Genomic DNA, 23,410 nt, shown 5'->3' with positions numbered 1-23,410 from the left:
TATACTAATAAGATGTTCCTTATTTACTGATTTTCCCAAAATACCCTTATCTCAAATAGGTGCTTAAGGTTGATACATAGCAGGTTCCACTCTATTTTGTTTTTAATTAATGGGTCTATCTCTTTTATTCTTTATTGATCCTAAAATTTATTTATGTACTTTTTATTTATGTGTGATGTAGCTTAGTGAAATAGTAAAAAAAAATTGATAAAGAGCTTGGAAAAGCTAAATCTGATGTTAATGAAAAGCAAAGTGAGCTAAATGCAACCCCTCCCCCTGGCACAATGAAAGATAACATTTTCACTTTTGTAGGTTATTTCATTGAAAGATGAACACAGACAAGCACAAAGTGAGCTAAATGCAACCCGTAAGAAGGTCAAGGAATGTGATTCACAAATCAGTAGCATCCTTAAAGGTCTGCAAAAACTTAGAAATACAATGGATGATAAAAATCTTGAGAGAAAAAGTTAGAAAATGAGGTAAAACTACTAATTCATGTTATTTCTTTTTTATGTAAAATTATTATTTTTGGTGGTGAAAACACAAAAGCTTATGGTTGTTTGTATGCATAGGTGAAACATATGGTAATGGAACAGAAAGAGTGTTCATCAAAGGTTGATAAATTTATTGATTGAGATACACAAGGCCGGTTTACTATCTTATGTTATTCCTAGGTTGCAAAGAGGAATTAAGGAAATGGTTTCTTTTGATGGACATTTATTGTATGAAATAAATTTTTTCTAAGAAACACAAAGTAGATTAGATGAATGAATGTTGGTACATCTATTGTATGAAATAGAATTTTTTTTGTTATATAATGTATTTTATGTTGTGTTATGATTAATTGTCATTTACTTTGAAAATTAGTAAATCTATCATATATATATATATATATATATATATATATATATATATATTAAAAAATATATTTTTTTAAAAACATTTAAAATTATGAAATGCAATGTGTGCCATAAATGCACGTCGTAAGGTTACAACACGCAAATGTGTGTCGCCTTCCTTTATGACATGAGCTTCCTTGATACGCATTGTGTGTCGTAAATGTGCGTCGTACATAGGGATAAGCATTTGGACCGGGGAACCGAGACGATATTCTTGTGGATTTTTTTGGAATCGGGAACCGGTAGAACTAGAACCGTACGTTGCTATTTCTCGAGGATCGGTTCCAACATTGAAGACACGGCAAAAAACGGTAGAACCGTCAGTCCGGTTCGGTTCTTAATTTCAGCTGACTTTGGTTCCCAGGTTGGGTCCGGTTCAGGCCGATTTCAGTCGGGTCGGTTCCTTTGCTCATCCCTAGTCGTACGGTTACGACACAAAAATGTGTGTCGTGTTCCTTTATGACAGGGTCTTCCTTGACACACATTTGCATGTCATTAAAGGGTATTTTTTAGTAGTGAATCACAGGAATGCGAAGGCTTGATTGTACATATTCGCCTGCAATTTTGTGTTTCTACATATTTTAACACTCTGATATTTTGGGATGACTGTATTTGACATTTATGTTTTCTTGATGTGGGTTTTATGAGCAATGTTTTATCTAAATTAAAAATGAAAATTTTGGTTTAGAAATGGGACGTTACACTTACTATTCATTACATAATGAATTCATAATCCAATTATAATTCATATATATATATATATATATATATATATACACACACACTAATAAAAGAGTAGTTATTTTGACATGTGTCATCACATTAGACCTCTTAATTAATGTGTTGTCACTTGTCAATCTATTAGTTCTCTATTTTAAATTTATTAGACATCATCATTAATGTGATGCTATTTGTTAATGTATTTATTCTCTATTTTAAATTTTAAATTTAAATTTTATATTATTGTTTTCATTAATTCACAAATAAAAAATGTCTAATATATATTAAAAATTAATTTTACATATTTATTTGAATCAACGATTATAATTTCATATAACTAATAAAAATATCTTTTAATTAATAATTTATTTAAAATAACTGATTAATAATTTTGAGTTTTTACTATAAAAGTTTAATTAATTTTATAACCGTGGTTCCCACGGGTTATAAATTAGTATATATATATATATATATATATATATATATATATATATATATATATATATATATATATATCCATTTTGAAGTTAACATTTTGTGTAGCTCTTTACATAAATATCTTCTTATAAACTGATTATCTCATGTACATTCTCTTAGTTCTTCTTAAGTGCTCTTAGAATGTTTTTAAATTCATCCACTGACTTACTCATGTATTTAATTGGTATCTTATGTTATGTTCATAGCACGATCATATACCATGTTTTGTGAATAATATGGCATAATGATGGATTTATTTGCCAAGCGATTTGGATATAAATCATTCTATCTAGCTCAAAACTATGTACTAGGTCCTTTTGAGGCTAGCTTAAACTTAATGTCATGTGGCAATGTCAAGAGTCCTCTAAAGGAATCTTGTATCTTGATTTCTTTCAATACATTGTCAATATATGCATAAATATTTTAAAACTATAACATTCATCTTTATCTATCTCCTTAGATTTTACATTCCAAGAACGTATCTTATCATTCCTAAGTCTTTCATCTTAGAAACACATTATGAGTCAAGGTGAAGAAGCTTAGCATGGCTAGAATGTAATTTCTCATGATTAAGTATGTCTCATTTGTACAAGATTATGAATATCACTATGCTCCCATTAGTTCTTGGTAAACACAAATGTCATATATATTTTGATATAAAACTAGTACACATTGTATTTATATATTAAAATGAGGATTCTAAACTTGAGATATTTTCTTTATATCCACAAGTGGATCTTAAGCTTTGCACATTTTTTTAGGATAACATGGATTAAAAAAAACGTCCAGACTAAGATATATAGAAATCTTCAAATAGATGTATATTGAAAAAGCGGTATTTCTTGAAATCTATTTGTTATATCTCATATTAAGAATATGAAGTCGTAGTCGATGTCATGAGTATAATAAAATCCTTTTATGACAAGCCTTGTTAAATGTGTATAGATATCTATGTATGTATTCTTTCAAAAATAATCTTTTACTCCTTCTAGCCTTACTATATAGAGGAAGATTAATCAAGCCCATATTTAATTATTATATATGGATTACATCTCAGTGTTCACGACTCTAAGTCATTAATCAGATTTGAGATCTGATATAACATTTTGGTATTTGATGGATTTGTCAGATCATCAAAAAGAACTCTTCAATGAGGAATTTCACATTTCTCAAGGCATAGATGATTTATACCATTAATACGAACAGTTTGTGTTTATGAATAGGTATTATTCATGTTTAACAATTTCTTTTTAAAACTAGTGTCAACTCTTACAACATTAGACTATGATTGTTGAGTTACTTCAAGTTTCATGTGCCTCCCACTTGCTTTGTCATTAGAAGTTTTTTTTCTGCTAACTCAACATTAAGAGGAATAAGAGAACTTATTATTGGTGGGTTTGTATATAATAATCTAAACAACATTTTATAGTGTTCTATAAATATGTATTTAGTAGATTTTAGGATTATAAGATCTAGTCTAACATAGACTTTAAATCCATAAAACATTAGGTAAGATAAGGAAGTAGCATTTCCATACAAGATCTTATAAAGTGTTTTATCTACTTATTAGTTGGTGTTTGTATTCAAAGTTCAATCGATAACGATTAGAGTAAAACCCCAAAAGTATAAAAGGAAGATAATTACCACCGATTATAAGTAAACTTTATCCAGTAAGGTTTAGTTCATCATTTATTATCACTAAGACTTTAGATGATATTACTGATTTATATCTCAACTTTATATTTGAAAACTTCAACAAAAATTTCACAATTATGTTTTAACATGTAAAATATAATTATAACTACGATACTGGTTAATAAAGTTGATTTGATATGTAGTGTTATATCTTAGACATTTATTAAAAAGAAAGTCATATATATATATATATATATATATATATATATATATATATATATATATATATATATATATATATATATATATATATATATATATATATATATATATATATAGTTTCTTGATAATTATTTTTATGTTATCTTTATAATATCTAATGAATTATTTACTTGTTTAAAATACAAATCGTTTATTTCTCACCTTTCTTACAAAAAAAAAAAAATTGTTTCTCACGTGATCCTACATACTAAATTATGTTCTTGAGTATCCCAATAGTAGAGGTTTTTGTTAAGTTTTTTTTCATCAAAACTAAGTATAATGTATCAATTTAAAAATATAAAATACAAAAAATGAGAACGTTGTCAGCGACTTATTTACGCGAAACATCAATTTTATTAATTTAATTTTATTGTTATTTGTTTAAGTTTATATTTACATCCAGTACATAATTCACGGGACTAATCATAATAATTGAAAGACTTCATGAAAATGGTCATAATTTACAAGCTGTATATAAATAATAGATTGAATAAAGTTCTATAATAACATTTTTAACTTTAAAAAAATCATTTTACCAATTAAACTTCTATCATAAATGTCCATACCTTATCATCTAGCGCATCCATCTCACAAGAAAATCATTCTTACACCCACTTGGTTAAAGTTACTTTTAAATTAATATGAAGTATTAAGTTATTAAAACCTGCAAATGACAAAAAGGGACTAGCTGGACAAAAAAATTAATATTTGGTTATTTCTTCAAAGATTCTTCATAAGTTGCATCATCATGTGTAATAGATTAAATTATCTTTTAGCTATATTTTGGATTTAGAAATATGCGAACAGATTTGGAAAGAAAAAGCTTCATATAAATTCATTTGGTGGTCTTAAAGTATAATTTTAAGCATTATGTTGAAGTTAGAACAGAGAATAATATCATTAAAAAGCAATTTTGATTGGTACGGTGACCAGTTATACTGTTATACCATGTGTGTCATATTTTTTTATATTCATAATACCATACTTCGTTCGTAGCTGTCTATGATTATTTTTCTATTGATGATTTATTTTGTCTTTTATCCCATCATGTTTCTAATTTCTCTCGCTTTTTTCTTCCATGTTTTATCCGTTTGCATTTTTATACCACCAAAAAAGTTTTATGAGAGTAATAATAAACTAAATTTACTGTTTACTAAAGGACAAAATACAGAAAATGTATTAAATAATAATTAAATTTGTATACTTATTTCATTTATGTTACTTATTCTTAAGAGATTTAAGCAAGTTCTAATTTTGTTCACCTGTTATAATTTTTTTTTAAAATTTTTAACCAAGCAACTAGTTACAGATTAAAACGTTGTAACAATATAAGTAACTAACGTTAATCTCTTTCTATAAATCAAACATTTTAAGACAGTTAAGCATCTAAATTTTAGTTTCGTTCAATTATTATTATATATACTTATAAAGGAAGCATTTTTCCAAGCATCATATTCATTTGAAACTCTCATTTATTTTTTCTTTCACCACATTCATTTGAAACTCCCATGACTTTTCAAATTCTTTCTAATAATAATTATAATTTGGTTAATTAGGTTAAATAAATATCAAACCTAAAGTGTAATGATATATAAACTAAATTTTAATATTAAAATAATATATTTATTTCTACTTATAAATTTATGTTTTTAACTTTCAACATATTATATTTAATTTATTACTTTTAATATATTGTTGGATGTAAACCATTATCATTTTTAAGATATAATTTTGGAACAATTTGTATAAAATACTTAAATTATTAATTTAAATATAACATTATAAGGTCAACTTAAATATAAATTTTAGTTTAACTTAAAACTCAAAGAATATTTTATAAATAGTTAAAAATGATAAATTGTAGTGTCTTTCTAATAATGATTATAAGTTATGGCTTTAACTTTTAACATATTATACTTAATTTATTAGATTTAATATGTTGTTATATATAAATCATTATCAGTTTAAAGCTGCAACTTTTGAATAGTTTGGACAAAATACTTAAATTGCAAACTTAAATATAACATTACAATGTCAATTTAAATTTAAATTTCAGTTCCACTTAAAAAAGCAAAGAATACTTTGTAAATATTTAAAGGTGATAAATTATAGTGATAAATGCAAAAACTAAATTGTAATATCAAATTAATTAAAATATTTCCTAAAGATAGTTTTATAATCGTTAAAAGTTTTCAAATAAGTAGTTTATAATAAGTTACAAAAAACAATAGTTAAAAATAACTCAATATAAATGTTTATATTGTTACCTTTAAAATCAAAAAATAATGTTTGATGTTTTAAATAGTTATAATGATAAAAATTAAAACATTAAGCATATAAATTTTAAAAAATTAATTAAGAATAACAACAACTATAAATAACATTAAACCATATATTATATTTAAATTTATTCATGTGTAACTCATGAGTAGAAGTTATTCAAACGATTAAGATTAAGAAGTTATAATATATATATATATATATATATATATATATATATATATATATATATATATATTATCGTATAATTGAAAGTAATCAATATATTATATCAATTTAGTATACGAATTATTATATTAAATTTAACGACGGCGTTACTGTTATATTTATATATATATATATATATATATATATATATATATGTGTGTGTGTAAGGACTTCAACTATATAGGTGTTATCACGCATTAGAATGTGAACTTCAATATAAATTTATGTTCCAATTAAAAAACCAAAGAATATTTTGTAAATAGTTAAAAGTGATAAATTGTAATGATGAATGCAAAAACTAAATTGTAATCTCAATTTAAGTAAAATATTTCATGAAGATATTTTTATAATCATTAAAAGTTTCTAAATAAGTAGCTTAAAATAACTTACAGTAACAATAATTAAAAATAACTCTATATAAATGATTATATTGTTAATTTTAAAATCAAAAGTAACGTTTGATGTTTTTGATAATCATAATGATAGAAATTAAAACATTAAGCAGATAAATTTTAAAAAATTAATTAACAATAACAACAATTATAAATAACATTAAACTATTTATTATATTTAATTTTGTTCATGTATAACTTGCGGGTAGAAGTTATTCAAACGATTGAGATTATGAAGTTATAATAGATGTATATGTTATCATATAATTCAAAATAATCAATATATTATATCAATTTAGTATACAAATTATTATATCAAATTTAACAACATCATTATTGTTATATTTAAAAAAACATATATTTGTAAAAGACTTCAACTATATATGTGTTTCTGCGCAACGCGCGGGCATTCGTCTAGTTATAAATATTTTACGACAATGCCATTAAAATAGTAACTACGTTTCACTACAAGCAACGATATCAATTTTTACTTACGTATAATAAATGTAACAGGTTTTAGGTTGAAATTTTTAAAAATATAAGTCTCTTTTTGATATATACAACATTTAACATCTCTACTTTGTATAAATTTTTCTATAAGAATGTGACATCTTTTATGTATCCACTTATATAATGTTTGCACTTTGCATGTTGCCCATGTATTTCCCTCTTTTCATCAACATAATCTAATTATAGTATTCTTTTAACTCATGTCACAGCCATAACATGGCTAAACATATGGCACCTTCCCAGTCTCATAATACATCTCTTGGGATTTCAAACCCTTTTTTTCAAAAGAAACATGGATTTGGCTCATCCATGATGTTTATGAGCTAGTATATAACTTAATTAAACATATAGCACCTATTACAATCTTCAATTTACAAAATCCCTTCGTTATGATCTCCTCCATGAAAAATTTAGTATCCTTAAAAATCGTATTAAAGTGATATTGTTAATTAACATATGATATTAATGGGTCACACTAACAACTTCATATAATTGTTTATTTATTAAAAATTTATTTTAATAAATATTCAATAAACTTTTATAATTAAATTAAAAGTTATTTATTTCTTGGAAGTAATAATTTTCATTAACAAGTAACATAGATAATTCATATGGTATGAATTAATAAGTCATACACAACATTTTGGACTAGATAAACTTTTTTTGTATTTTACCGAAAAGTTAAAGTTTATATTTTATAAACTTTGTTTATAAAATATAGAAGTTTTTATCTTCTTTTGCCTTCTTATTTTTGAAATTAAGAGACAAAAGATGGGATGGTCTTTTGACTAATTTATTCAAAAGAAGGCATGGTCTTATGATTATTTAAAGGAAAATAAACCGTGCTTTGAGGAGTATGGGAGACAAATAGAGTATAAAAGACATAATGGTATTAAAGTGTTAAGGACCAATGGTTCATGGAATAGCTTTATGAATGACTTTATGGGGCTTTCACTTTGATTTTCTCTTGACATATACAAAACCGTAACATGCTTGTATGCATGCATTCTCTCTCTTTTCTTCTCAAATCTTGAATATTACTTGCATCTTATGCTCTCTTTGTGTTCTTATTTTGATAAGAACATAAAGCTTAAGAGTATTAAAAGTTTTATACAAAAGAAGTAGCATTCTACATCAAGTTGATGTCTCTTAAGTTTATAATTCTTCATCAACTTCCAAGTCTCTCATGAGGACCCAAAGAACTACAAAGGTTGTTATTTCTTCATCTCTTCTTTCGTTGCTGATTTAATCTTTCTACAATTTGCAAGATGATCCTTGGTGGAGTTAAACTTGTTTATGTTATTCGAAATTGTCAAGTATTTTGTTGCTAAATCTCTTGTTTTTTAAACTAATTTTGAATAAAAACCTAACAATTTGTATCAAAGCCTCCTTGCAAATTTGGTTAGATTTTTTTTATTTTTGGAAAATCTTAGTTTTTAGAGAATATGAATAACTTGGTTTTGTATAAAAACAAGTTCATATATATTTTCTATGACAACTTTTTAATTGTTATTTTTCTTTATGACAAAAGTTTCATGCATTTTTTGTCATTTAAAATTGTCTTAGAAAAACAAAGGTTGTTTGATATGTATGTTGATATGTATGATGCGCATAAACTAGCCAATGACAATTGTGTTTGTTATGTTATTGTGTTTATTGTTTTTATTATAAAAATGGTTGTAATAATTTATTTATTCATATGATATGTAATAAATTAAATATATTAGTTTTCTTGATTTATTTTTGTAAATAATAGATTAGTTGTTAGAAATAATTTATTTGTACAAAAATATAACAACAAATGATTTTGGAGCCCTTTTTTGAAGACCAAAGAGCAATTTTTGAGTTTAAGATCATGCTGAAAGTTAGTGACAGTTTCTGAAAAGTGTCACTAATGTTGTTTCTTAAGGGTTGTTGGGCTTTTAACGATAGTTGCTGAAATATTGTTTTCAATAAGCTTTTTCGATCTTTCGCAAGCAATAAGTGTTTTCTCAAGTGGAAGCTTTTACAACAACATTACAAAAATATTTTTTTGGTCTCTTAAAATGTCCATTTAGGAATGGACTTGACTTTTTTGTGTTAGCTCATAAAAAATGTTATTAGGGTGTTATATTTATGCACATATATTTTATGCATGTTTGTGTTGTTTATTTTATAAAATTATTATATGTGGTTGATAAATTAGTTTTTCATATGCTAAAATAATTTTTGGACAAAACAAACATCACATGGAGTTTGGTTTTCAAATTTTATAATGTGGATATAAGATGTAACAAGTTATTGTTTTAAAATAAAATCTGGTTTTATGAAAACGTTAATAACATCAAATTTTGAAATACTCAAGTATACGTTTTAAAACAGTGATTTTTGTAACTTATACAAAGTCCAAATATATAAGTAATAAAAGGAAGTTTTATTAAAGATATAAAAAGTTCAAATGCACTCAAACTTAATACCGGTTATTAAAATTCAATCGCGTCAAATTATATAAAAGTTAGCTTTTATATAGAACCTTTAAAAGTGATTTTCTTTTTGAAAATTGGTATCATGGTTTATTATATGCATGTAATAACCATGATATCATATGTTTTTAAAAGTATAATTATAAAACATATATGCAATCCATCTTGAAAAACACCCGCACATCTCTTGTATGCACTAGTGGAATAAATCTCACATAACCGCTTAGTGTTATCTTTTGATGGTCAGGGGGTGTCTTTGCGATTTTTATAACCAATTTATAGGACGATTACACATGTTTTTCAAATTGGATGATTTGATCAAAAATCTTTTGTGATAAAGGTCACCTAAGCAAAAGAGTTCTGAGGCATAGATGAGATCGAACATGTCTAATTAAATTTGTTATTAGTGATCCCATAAATCTAGGAATTATATAGTAAGATATAATTGATAATCGATATCTATCAGGTTGGATTCAAATAAATGGGATAAACGTCACCTAACTATTTATTGGTTTTGCAACTTGGATCATAGACTTTGATAGTTAATGTTATTGGAAACTAAAAGGGCATTGATTATTAAAAAGTTTAAATAGTGAAAATATTAAATGAATTTTGTTAAAATTTTGTAGTTAAATAATCCATTCTCATTACCATGAATTATCATTTTTCTTTAATGACTTAATGAAACATTAACATTCACTAGATACAACTTCAATGAATGGGTTCTTGTCTTAAGAGCCAATCTCATAAGTGAAATGAAATTGTATACACTTGAAGGTCTTAGTCCTAAACTATTTGCTTTGAGCAATAAATCTGAACATGATACCTAGTAAAGGCATCACTATGATGCTAAAGATGTTTCTAACATCAAACTAGGAATAGTACAAGGCCAAAAGGAGCCACCTTGTGTAATCTATGAGGCCCATGTTTTATGGACTGAACACCTTTAAGCCCAAGAAATCTAATAAGGCCCACATAGATGGATCTTATCTCTTTTGTGGAGAAACCGGACACTGGAAGAGGAACTGCTCATCTTATTTGGAAAGAAGGTTTACAAGAGACTAGTACTTCAGGTATCTACTAGATAGAACTTATACTTTTCATATAACACTTAGGTACTTGGTACTTAATGTTGGATCAGTGTCTAAGCCCGTAACTATATTTGGTAAGTACTTGACCCGGTTGTGCATGGTCCTTTTTGGTTGCCTTCACCATAGCAACTTGACAGAGTAATTTATGGAGAGAGAGAGAGAAGATATTATGGTTTATTAATATATTATAAGAGTAATATATTAAAGGAGAAATAATATTATCTGATTAATATTAGTCATAGATTAATTAGGAGTTAATTTGGTGACTAAAATAGATTAATTGAATAAAGAGACTTAAACTGTCAATTGTTTGCTAGTTGTATTTTGGGCTGGGAAACCTAATAGACTAAGGGGTGAACGAAATTATGATGGGAGTCCATCATATTTTCGTCCATGGCCTTATTCCAGAAGGTTCCATGGGCTGCTTAATGTTTAAGATATCCATTAGGGTTGTTGACTGAAACCCTAGCTGCTTACAGTATAAATAGATCCCCTAGGTTACAGAAATCGGCCACTTGCTTTCCCTAGAACTCTAGAGCTAATTTGTGTACCTCCTCCCTCTCTTAAATACTACCCTCTTGCTAATTGGTGTTTGTAAGCCATTAAAGGAGTGACAATTGTGACTCTAAGCTCCAAGGACAACAAGATTCAAGCTTCCAAGTAAGAGGTAATCATCTAGATCTCTTTTAGATTGTAAATTTCGAATTCTATATCATAGATATAGGGTTTGTATGTCTTGGATGAAAGCATGTTCATTAGAGAAACCTAGATCCAAGCATTAGGGTTTGTATGTACACATAGGAATGTTCTTATGGCTCAAACCCATAAGTGGTATCAGAGCCTTGATTGGCTTCTCTTGAATTTGATGCTTTATGATTTGATTCTTGCTTTTAAAATCGTTTTTGTGCTTACTGGCTAATGAAGTCAACGAGTAGGTCGAACCCGACGAGTTCCAATGTGGACTCGACGAGTTTAGCTGTCAGACAGAAAGATTTTCGGGATTTCTTGCTGTTTTGCTTAAGGATATTTACCTAAATCGTTTTGATTCGAGAAAATCTGAATTTTATTACCTTTTTGTCAATATCCTTAACAAAATAAAAGATAATTGCCAATTATTTGAATGATAAATTCCTTATTTGATAATATTTGATTATTTGAATTTATTTGGTGAATTATCTTAATCTTGATTAGGTCAAATCTAGATAATCATTAAATTAATTGTTTAGTTTAAAATTATTTGCTCTTTGATCCTTATGTTTTGAAAAATTCAAAACTTGTCCTCAAATTTTGAAATTTAAATTTTGTGATTAAAATGTTTATCTTGAACTATTTAAATTTCAAACCCTAGAATTTTACAAGTTTAAAATTCAACCTTACACTTTATGATATTATAAGATTAATATATATATATATATATATATATATATGTGTGTGTGTGTGTGTGTGTGTGTATAACTTAAATGCTAGTCTTACCGTTAGTAGGCCTCATCCATGAAGCCGATCTATAAGGGGGGGTATAAGGTTATGGCCTATAAAATGACCATTTAATGAGTGTCCACTCTCACCCTCCGCTTCCTTGATTGGTGGAAGGTCGTTAGCCGAACGGGTAGGATAGGGCAACCCCTTCTCATTAATAAGTATAATGAATCTATATAAAGTAACTAAACGTTTTTACAAAATCCCCAATCTTAGTTACTTTAGAAAAAAGTGAATTGATGCAATTCCATGAATTTACACTTTGTACCTTTGCTAAGAAGTTAGTGGAGCATGTGTGGTTAACCAGCACACTAATTGGTTCTAAGCAAATGTGGCAAAGGGTGACTCATTGTTTGTCATAGTTTGATGGAGCGTGTGTGGTTAGCCGGCACATCGAATAGTTGACTGTAACAATGAGGGCACCATGTACATTTTCATGGTTATTCACACCCGCTTTGTGATCCTTGGCATCCCAGTCACAAACTTGAGGGCATATCGAGATTGAAACATGCCATTGAAAAGTTCAATGAATCTCAAAGGAATCTAGGAGTTTTTCAATACATTTAAAACTTAATCTTCCTTTTTTTTTCATGATGGAGAATTGGTGAATCATCATTCACTTACCTTCAAATTATTTGCATGTTAGATTACGGAATCCTTTTTCTAATATGTAAATAATGTTATTGGATTCTAGCCCTAATTTCTCATTTTGGGTGTTTAATTAGGGATTCATTTCTAATCAAACTTTGTTCTTTTCTATTTCAGATGTCGAACTCAAACAACAACAACGCTTCAGGCTCATCCTCATCCGACTCATTCTTACTCATGAATTTATGTAGGAGAGTGATCTTTGACGGGTCCAATTTCAATGATTGGATCTACAACATCCGAATGGTCACTCGTTACGAGGACAAAGAGTATGTCCTCGATAAGGAGTAGAAGGAGGTGAAAATCAACACTGCTACTCCCAAAGAGATCGCTGCCTTTGAGGCCCATGAGCATGATGCCACGAAAGTCCATTGCATCATGTTGGCGACCATGACTGTTGAACTTCAAAAGTCCTACGAGGATACTATCCCTACGAGATGCATCAAGACTTGGTGGATCGGTACCACCAAAGTGCGAGGCAAGAAATGTATGAGATCATCACTTCGATGATCACTGCCAAAATGGGTAATGGAGAGTCTCTTACCGCTCATCTGCAAAACATGCAAAGATATGTTGATCGCCTGCTGAAGTTGAATGTTAACTTCGATGAAGAGCTGGCAATTGACATTATCCTTCACTCCTTGCCTCCCTGCTACAACCAGTTCCGCATGACCTACCACATGAATAAGGAAGAGGTCACCTTGAGCAAGCTTCAAGGACTGCTTAGGACTACTGAGAGAAATCTCAAGGACAAGTCTGTTGCATCAACTCCCACTCCAACCGCTGCTCCTATTTTGGCTATTGGGCAAGGGAGGGGCAAGAAGAGGAAAGCTCCTTCAAAGAGCCACCACAAGGGAAAATCCCAAGATGGTGCCTCTTTTATTGGAACCAAAGTTGGTTCTGCTAAACCCAACTCTAACCCGAAGGAGGCAGAGTGCCACCACTGCCACAAAATAGGGCATTGGAAGAGAAGCTGTCTGGAATATTTGCAAGCCATCAAGGATGGGAAGATCAAGCCATCTTTCGTAGGTATTTACACAATTAAATCTTATGATTCATCACATGATATTTCTTGGGTTCTTGATACATGATGTGGTTTTCACATATGTTCTGATTTGCAGGGACTAAGAAGAGATAGGGATGTGGAGCGTGGAAGAATAAATCTAATCATGTGGAACAGAAGATCGTCGCCTGTCACCAAGATTGGAGTGTATTCTCTAGCGCTTAGTAATGGATTAGGATTAGATTTAAATAATTGTTGCTATTCGCCAAATATGGCAAGAAACATCATTTCATTTCATGGTTTGTTTAGACAAGGATTTAGATATTCATTTGATAATGAGAAAGGTTCTATTTATGCTTATCTAAATGGTGTTTTATATTTCGAAGCATTGGCTGGTAATGGAATTTATGAAACTGTTATGGTTGTAGATAACCTAGGAAATGATGTTTTGTGTGTGGATTCTTTCGATAGTATGGATAAATCATGCTTGTGGCATTGTCGTCTTGGACATGTTAACAAGAAGCACATAGCCCAACTCCAAAAGGATAGAGTGTTGGAGTCATTCGACCTTAGGGACGATGACGTGTGCGAGTCTTGTTTACTTGGAAAGATGGCCAAGTCACCCTTCATTGGCACTTGTGAAAGGGGTGAGGGTCTATTGGATCTCATACACACCGATGCGTATGGGCCCTTTAGATCCACCACAAGGGATGCGAACCGCTTCTATGTGACTTTCACCGACGACTATAGTAGATATGGGTATATCTACTTAATCAAGCACAAATCAGAAACCTTTGAAAAGTTCAAAGAGTTTAAACAAGAAGTGGAGAATCAATTGGGTAGGAAAATCAAGATGCTTCGATCCGATTAAGGAGGAGGGTACCTAAGTCTTGAATTCCACGATTACCTCAAGGAATGCAGAATAGTTTCGCAATTGACACCACCTAGGACACCTCAGTTGAACGGTGTGGCTGAGAGGCATAATCGAACCTTGTTGGACATGGTTCGTTCCATGATGAGTCGTTCTTCACTACCTATCTCATTCTGGGGGTATGCCTTAGAGACTGCCGCCCATATCCTTAACATAGTCCATATGAAGAAGGTTGCCAAAACACCTCACGAGATGTGAATAGCGAAAGCTCCCTCGTTGGCACATATCAAGGTTTGGGGTTGCGAGGCTTACGTAAGACAAGAGACTCACGAAAAGATCAAACCTCGTAGTGAACAATGTATTTTCATCGGCTACACGCAGAAATCCTTTGGATATCTCTTCTATAGACCGAGTGACAATGTTGTCTTCATTGCGAGGAGAGGGGTTTTCTGAGAGCAAGAACTCATAAGCCAAGGAGATAGTGGGAGGCAAATTGATCTTGAAGAGATTCAAGAGCCGATCGATGAAGGAACTTCTAACTCTGGCACTCAACCCGAGGAGGAAACTCCGGTTGAACCGATTGACGAGTCCTTACCTCTTAGAAGTTCCGAAAGAGTTATGGTTCAACCCCAGTTTTATGGTTTTCATATTACTATGGAAGGGGATACGTTCATTAGCGATAGTATACTAGTGAATTTTGATGAACCTAAAAGCTATAAGGAAGCCATGGCAGGCCCGGAGTCTGCAAAATGGAAAGAGGCAATGGACAGCGAGATTCGGTCCATGTATGACAACCAAGTTTAGGATTTGGTTGACCATGTGCCCAGACGTAAGACCGTCGGGTGCAAGTGGATCTTCAAGAAGAAGACCGACATGGATGGGAATTTGCACACATATAAGGCGCGATTAGTTGCGAAGGGCTTTACTTAAACTCCTGGAGTTGACTATGATGAGACCTTCTCATCAGTTGCGAAAATAAAGTCTATTAGGGTAATGTTGGCCATTGCTGCATTTCATGATTATGAAATATGGCAGATGGATGTCAAAACCGTTTTCCTTAATGGGAATTTGGTTGAGGATGTTTACATGGCTCAGCCATAGGGTTTTGTCAATGCGAAGCATCCCAATAGAGTGTGCAAGCTTGAGAAGTCCATTTATGGACTTAAGCAAGTGTCTCGCAGATGGAATCTTTGCTTCGATGAGAAAGCTAAAGAGTTTGGGTTTATACGAAGCGAAGATGAATCGTGTGTATATGTCAAAGCCAGTGGGAGTATAGTTAGCTTCCTCTTATTTTATGTCGATGGCATACTGCTCATAGGAAACAACATCCCGACATTGCAGGAGGTTAAGTCCTGGCTAGGGAAGTGCTTCGCTATGAAGGACCTCGGAGAGGCTTCCTATATTTTGGGAATAAGGATACTGAGAGACAAAAGTAAGAAACTAATAGGACTTAGTCAAAATACTTACTTGGACAAGGTACTAAAACGTTTTAGTATAGAGAACTCAAAGAAGGGTGAGTTACCGATCCAAAGTAATGCCAAGTTGAGTAAGACTCAATGCCCGAGTACCGAAGTCGAGATAGCAAAAATGAGCCGAGTACCATACGCTTCTGCAATTGTCTCGATTATGTATGCTATGACTTGTACTCGCCCTGATGTGGCTTTTGCTTTGAGCATGTTCAGCAGATATCAAGGGAACCCTGGCAGAGCACATTGGACCGCAATCAAGAACATTTTTAAGTACCTTCAGAGGACCAAGGAATGGTTTCTAGTCCTCGGTGGGAGTGATGACTTAAAGGTGCGAGGGTATAGTGACGCCAGTTTTCAGACCGACATAGACAAGTACTGTTCACATTCGGGTTGGGTCTTTACCCTCAATGGAGGAGTAGTGACTTGGAAAAGTTCCAAGCAAGAAATAGTAGTTGATTCAACGTGTGAATCAAAGTATATTGCAGCGAGCGAAGCGTCAAAGGAGGCGATATGGTTGAAGAACTTCATTGAAGACCTTGGAGTTGTACCTACCATAAAGGAGCCTATGGAAATTTTCTGTGATAATGAAGGAGCAGTTGCCTTGACCAAGGAACCGAGGGATCATGGTAGATCTCGGCATATCGACAGAAAATATCACTTTATTCGACATCGGGTAGAAGAAGGAATCCTCGTAGTGAAGAGGATATCGTCAGAGGATAACCCAACAGATCTGCTTACGAAGGGACTGAGTAGGGTTAAGCACTTGCAGCATGCTAGGAGCATTGACCTGAAGGACGATATTAGTTTAGATTAGATAGTTTAGAAATGTGTAATAGATAAATGTAATTGACATTTGATGATCAAATGAAGGAGTATTATTTATAAGTAAAGTTATTGTCTTATGTTGATTGTTTAACTATTATTTCACTTTGCATGTTTTGACTTCCTGAATAATTGAGTTATTTAAGAATAATCGAATTATTCAAATGGCCCACAGTCGTTCATATGTTGGAAGTAGGTATGAATGAAGACTGTCATGAATAGGTGTGTAGATTGTCTAAAAGGTATTAGACATAGCAAAGGTTTGCTACAACGTTCATGAGTGCTTATGAACAAGTTTTAAGCATTGGAATAAACTCGCGCTTGCTGGAATCACTTCATGGAATTTATCACGAGTGATCGCAAGACGATAATATCATATGGTCTTAAAACCTAGATATATGGTTTATTGTTTGTTGATTGGTTGTGCATTGATAATGCGAAAATGCATCAGTAACTTGATGTCATAAAACACATTATTGTGTATGATTTGATTAGTGAATGGTAAATGCATATAAGTCGAAGTTTATCTGTTCCTTTTATCCTAAGAGGATAAAAGCAATATTAGGGCCCCTCGATGATTTGATTTGACTTATGTGTCGGGCCCGGTCAGGACTGAATTGATGTGTTCAATTAATTTCTATGTCAAATGAATCTGAGATCGAGAAACAAACTGTTGGACAATAAGTATGACTATCTTCCATGTAATTGTCCGCACGATATCTAGAACAGAGGACTATACGATCCCCTATCTAAAGGACAGGTTCCTAATAAGATCAGAGTTCGACAGCATCTTTGAGAGCTCCGATTGCTAATCGGAATATGCTTACATTATAGTTACTAGACTTATCCAAGTGGGAGACTGTTGGATTAGTGTCTAAGCCCGTAACTATATTTGGTAAGTACTTGACCCGGTTGTGCATGGTCATTTTGGGTTGCCTTCACCATAGCAACTTGACAGAGTAATTTATGGAGAGAGAGAGAAGATATTATGTTTTATTAATATATTACAAGAATAATATATTAAAGGAGGAATAATATTATTTAATTAATATTAGTCATAGATTAATTAGGAGTTAATTTGGTGACTAAAAGAGATTAATTGAATAAAGGGACTTAAACTGTCAATTGTTTGATAGGTGTATTTTGGGCTGGGAAACCTAATAGACTAAGAGGTGAACGAAATTATGATGGGAGTCCATCATATTTTCGTCCATGGCCTTATTCCAGAAGGTTCCATGGGCTGCTTAATGTTTAAGCTATCAATTTAGGGTTGTTGACTGAAACCCTAGCTGCTCACAGTATAAATAGATCCCCTAGGTTACAGAAATCGGCCACTTGCTTTCCCTAGAACCCTAGAGTCGATTTGTGTGCCTCCTCCCTTTCTCAAATACTACCCTCTTGCTAGTTGGTGTTTGTAAGTCATTAGAGGAGTGACAATTGTGACTCTAAGCTCCAAGGACAACAAGATTCAAGCTTCCAAGTAAGAGGTAATCATCTAGATCTCTTTTAGATTGTAAATTTCGAATTCTACATCATAGATATAGGGTTTTCAAGTCTTGGATGAAAGCATGTTCATTAGATAAACCTAGATCCAAGCATTAGGGTTTGTATGTACACATAGGAATGTTCTTATGGCTCAAACCCATCACTTAAATGTTAATCTAATATTTGTAAATGCCTTGCATATATTTACAGAAGAGTAGCCAGTTAAACACAATCAAGTTGGAACTACACTCTCGAAGTTTAGTTTATTAATTATGCTAGGAAGATAATGTACTTGTAAGATAAAACAATGTTTGTTTTGGAACAATATATGTTTTAATTTAGCTTGTCTAAATATATGACTCAATTATTCTAATTTATGAATGATTGACTATTTAATTAAATCATTTTTCATAACGATCACCTTCATATTCAGATATGATTAAAATTCTAATTATGAAACTAGATCTCTTAATAAGAATTATAGAGTAAATATCAATATTTTATAAATAACAAGTTCTATACATAAAATACTTTTGACTTAAAATTGTTTTAAATCAAACTCATCTTTGACATTATTGTCTTTATTATATAAATTTCATTCATATATTTCAACTTCAAGAAAGGGATTTTTGAAAGCAAATAATGTAGTGTATTTGAAATATATAAATCTTATTTATATATAAAAGATTACTAATGATATTTTCACTAAGTAGTAGAGAAAATAACTATTAAGGAACTATACACTATGGTGTATGACTTCCTTTCTAATGAATGTCTAAGATTTAGCACAAGATACCAAATCAACTTTATTAATACTATAGTAGTTATAAATATATTTTACATTTTAAAACATAATTGGGAAATCTTTGTTGAAGGTTTCATATATAAAGTTGAAATACAAACCGGTAAGAACTATCTAAGGCCTTAATGATAATAAAGGATGAATTAAATCTTACTTGGTATGATTTACTTTCTAGTCGGTATAAATTTCCTCCTTTTATTTCCTTGGGATAACACCTAGAACACTATCAATTGTACCTTGAGTACAAACACCAACTAATAAATAGATCTAACATTTTCTCTATAAGATCTTGTATGGAAAGTCTTCATCCCTATCTTACTTAAATGTTTTGTGGATTTAAAGCCTATGTTGGACTAAAGATTTTAAACCCAAAATATACTAAATACATATTATATAATACTCTAAATGTGGATTAGATTATTATGTGAAAACCCACCAAGAACAAGTTTTCTTATTCCTCTGATAGTTAAGTTAGCAGAAAGCAAGCTTCTAGTGACAAAGCAAGTGAGAGGAACTTGAAGCAACTCAAGAACCATAACCTGAAGTAGTGATAGTTGGCACTAGTTTTAACAAGGATTGTTAAACTTGAATAATAGCTATTTATAAACACAAATTGTTCGCATTAGTGGTAGAAACCATCTATGACTTGAGAAATGTGGAATCTCTTGTGACATCCCCATTTTCACGGCCAGAAAAGACCGATTTTGTTTATGCTTTATAAAAATCAGAGTATCTCTTTTAATAAAAACGTTGTCGAATTTGTTCCCAGAAAAACATGATAATTTCATTATCAAAGCATTTCCAAAGAAATGTATTTTTATGCATTTTAAAACATTTGGGATGTCATCGTCAATACAGAAACATAAGCATAAACAGAACTTACATTCATTTACACTAGTGATCTATATCTCTTTAATCTCTCAGTGTAATGTAACTTCACCTCGTCACCTGTGATACAAGTAAACTGAGTGGGTCAGGTTGGGAAACCTGGTGAGTACATAGGGTTTTCAACCCACAATAATATAATTATTATGTTTAATCATCAAACAATTAACCCAATTACCCATCCCCATTATCTTCTTTATTCCTAAGTACCTTCCCTAAGGATTTATCCTAAGGATCGTCTCCTACATCATATTTACCTCTCATCTCCTTACATCGCATTTCCTTATATGTTTGTTCCTAAGGACTCTCCCTAAGGATCATCTCCTACATCGCATAGACAGTATTGATTCAGGGATTACTCCCTCAATACATACCCAACAAGGGTTAGGGCATCATCGTAAGAATACGTAGTTACAATATCGCCTGGACTCGTAATTCATAGTAAGGGGTTAGAGTATCATCGCACGCATACGTAGTTACAACATCGCCTGAACTCGTAATTCATCACCTACAGGTTATGGGCATGCTGGTGTTTCCACGGGGTCGTCTAGAATAGTCCGTGATCGCCATCTATACTCTGTTAGATGGCTACATCGCCACATTGCTGGTTAAGGTTATGGTATCTCCTTTCATCCTACATCACCTATTCATCATCATCTATTTACCTAATTATCATCACTTTTCTATCATCACCTATCTCTCATAGTTTTATTTCATCACACACCAACTATTTCATCTACACATATTTCATCTGCAACATATTTGTAGACATAAAATAAATATATCGTTTAAATCTTTTAAAACATGTATAAAATCGTTCATCCAGCATAGACAGCAAGTATTCAAATAATATGTACACATAGCACGTAATTTATATAAAATACTTCATATCTATGTGTAAGATGAAAGTAACTATGCACTCACTTGAAAAGGTGGTGATTCCGAACTCAGACAGCGCTTCGCTTCTTAAAAATAATTTCCTTCGACGAAACCTAGTATTATTACCACTAGAGTTTAGTCTATTATTCGCCGAGACTAATTAATAGTTTAGCTATTATTACTATTATATAAGCGTTAAACAATACGTATATAACCCATAATAATAGCCCAAGTACTTATTATAAGTTCCTAATAACGTTTTAAAAGCTATATTAAAAATAGCGTATGCGTAGCTCACTTACAGCGGGTTTTATAAAAAACTAGGATTTGCTTGGAGCAGCATTCCCGAGTCGAAAAGCTCTTCTTCTTGGAGCCGTCGAGCACTCCGGGGCTTCCGCCTCGTGCTAGGGAGGTTCCTTAGGCTTTTCAGGGGGGTTTCGGAGCTAGAGAGAGAGTAAAGAGAAGAAAGAATGAGAAAGGTGTGAAGAAAATGAGGGTGGGAGAGGTTCTATTTATAGGGTGAAATATGGCTGAACTTGGTGCCACATGTCACTATCTGGTGCCAAGACTTTGGGAGAAAGCAATGGCCAAGATTGTGCCACATCACCCATTTTCGCACAACACACTTCCGACTTCTAAAATCCATAACTTTCACATACAAGCTCCGTTTTTATGTTATTTATATCCACACGTAGGTAAAAATAAGATCTACATCTTTCATTTTGACTTTGTTGGTTAATTCTCGACCAATCTTAAATTTAACAGTACGAGAAGATTAGACCGTTAAATGACCGCGAAAAATTCGTAACTCCTTCATACAGACTCCGTTTTCGTCTTTCTTTTTACCGTTGAGTTCCTGTTAATGATATCTTTAACTCTCATTTAGGTCGCATAAGCCAAAAATTGCTCGAACTAAAATTCGAGTTTCGGGCCGTGCACTGCTAAGCCAAATCTTAGAAAAATCATAAATTCCTCATACGAAGTCAGATTTGGGCATTCTTTTTATGGACGCTCTCAGGTTAACATATTCTATGACTTTCATTTAGATCATTAAGGCTAAAAGTCGCTCTATCATAAATTCACTATTTACGTCTCCCTGGTGTCGTGTCGGTTCCGTCGCGAAACATCGATGGGTCATAACTTCTTCGTTATAACTCGGATTTCTGCGCTCTTTATATGTACGGAACCCTTGATACATATTCTACAACTTGGTTAAGATTATTTATTCTAAATAATCTTTTGTCAAAAAATCGTTTTTGACCCCTATTATCTCTAAATTGACTAGCCCGGATCTATGGGCGTTACATCTCTCATTAATGAGCTTTTATTGATGATTTCTAACAAATCCATCAAATACCAAGATGCTATGTCAGATCTCGAATTTGATAAATGACATAGAGTCATGAACATGAGATATAATCCATGTATGATAATCAAGTATGGTCTTGATTGAACTTTCTCTCTATAGCAAGGCTATAAGGAGTAATTGATTCTTCTAGAAAGAATACATTACATGGATAAACATACACATTTAAAGCAAGACTTGTTATAAAAGGATTTTCTCATACTCATATCATTGACTATGGTCCTTATCATACTCATGACATTGACTATGATCAAACCTTTTTCACAAGTAGCTATGATTAGATCAACAAGGATATTGTTTACTATAAATTCATATTCTCAATATGAAATATAGTTAGTAGATTTCAAGAAAGACCATTTTTTCTAATAGACATATACTAAAATATATCTATATAGATTAGCTTGGAGGTTTTTTTAATCCATTTTATCCTAACAAAATGTGTTAAGCTTTAGATTCATTTGTGGATATAAATCAAACATCTCAATGTTGCAATCATCATTTTAATGTAAAACCACAAGGTATGTTTTTATATCAAAATGAATAGAACATGTGTGTTTACTAAGAACTAGTGGGAGCATAGTGACATTCCTAATCTTGTATGAATAAGACATACTTAATCATGAGAAATTACATTATGACCATGCCAAACTTTTTCACCTTGACTCGGAATGTGTTTCCAAAATGAAAGACTTATGAAGAAAAAGACATTCTTGGAATGTAAAATCTATAGATATAGATAAAATGAATGTTAAAAGTTTTATGTCTTTATA

The sequence above is a fragment of the Lactuca serriola genome, chromosome 6 (genome assembly GCF_051521515.1).
Source record: "Lactuca serriola cultivar US96UC23 chromosome 6, Lser_US96UC23_V15, whole genome shotgun sequence".
NCBI classification, from domain to species: domain Eukaryota; kingdom Viridiplantae; phylum Streptophyta; class Magnoliopsida; order Asterales; family Asteraceae; genus Lactuca; species Lactuca serriola.
This window is presented reverse-complemented; position numbering follows the sequence as displayed.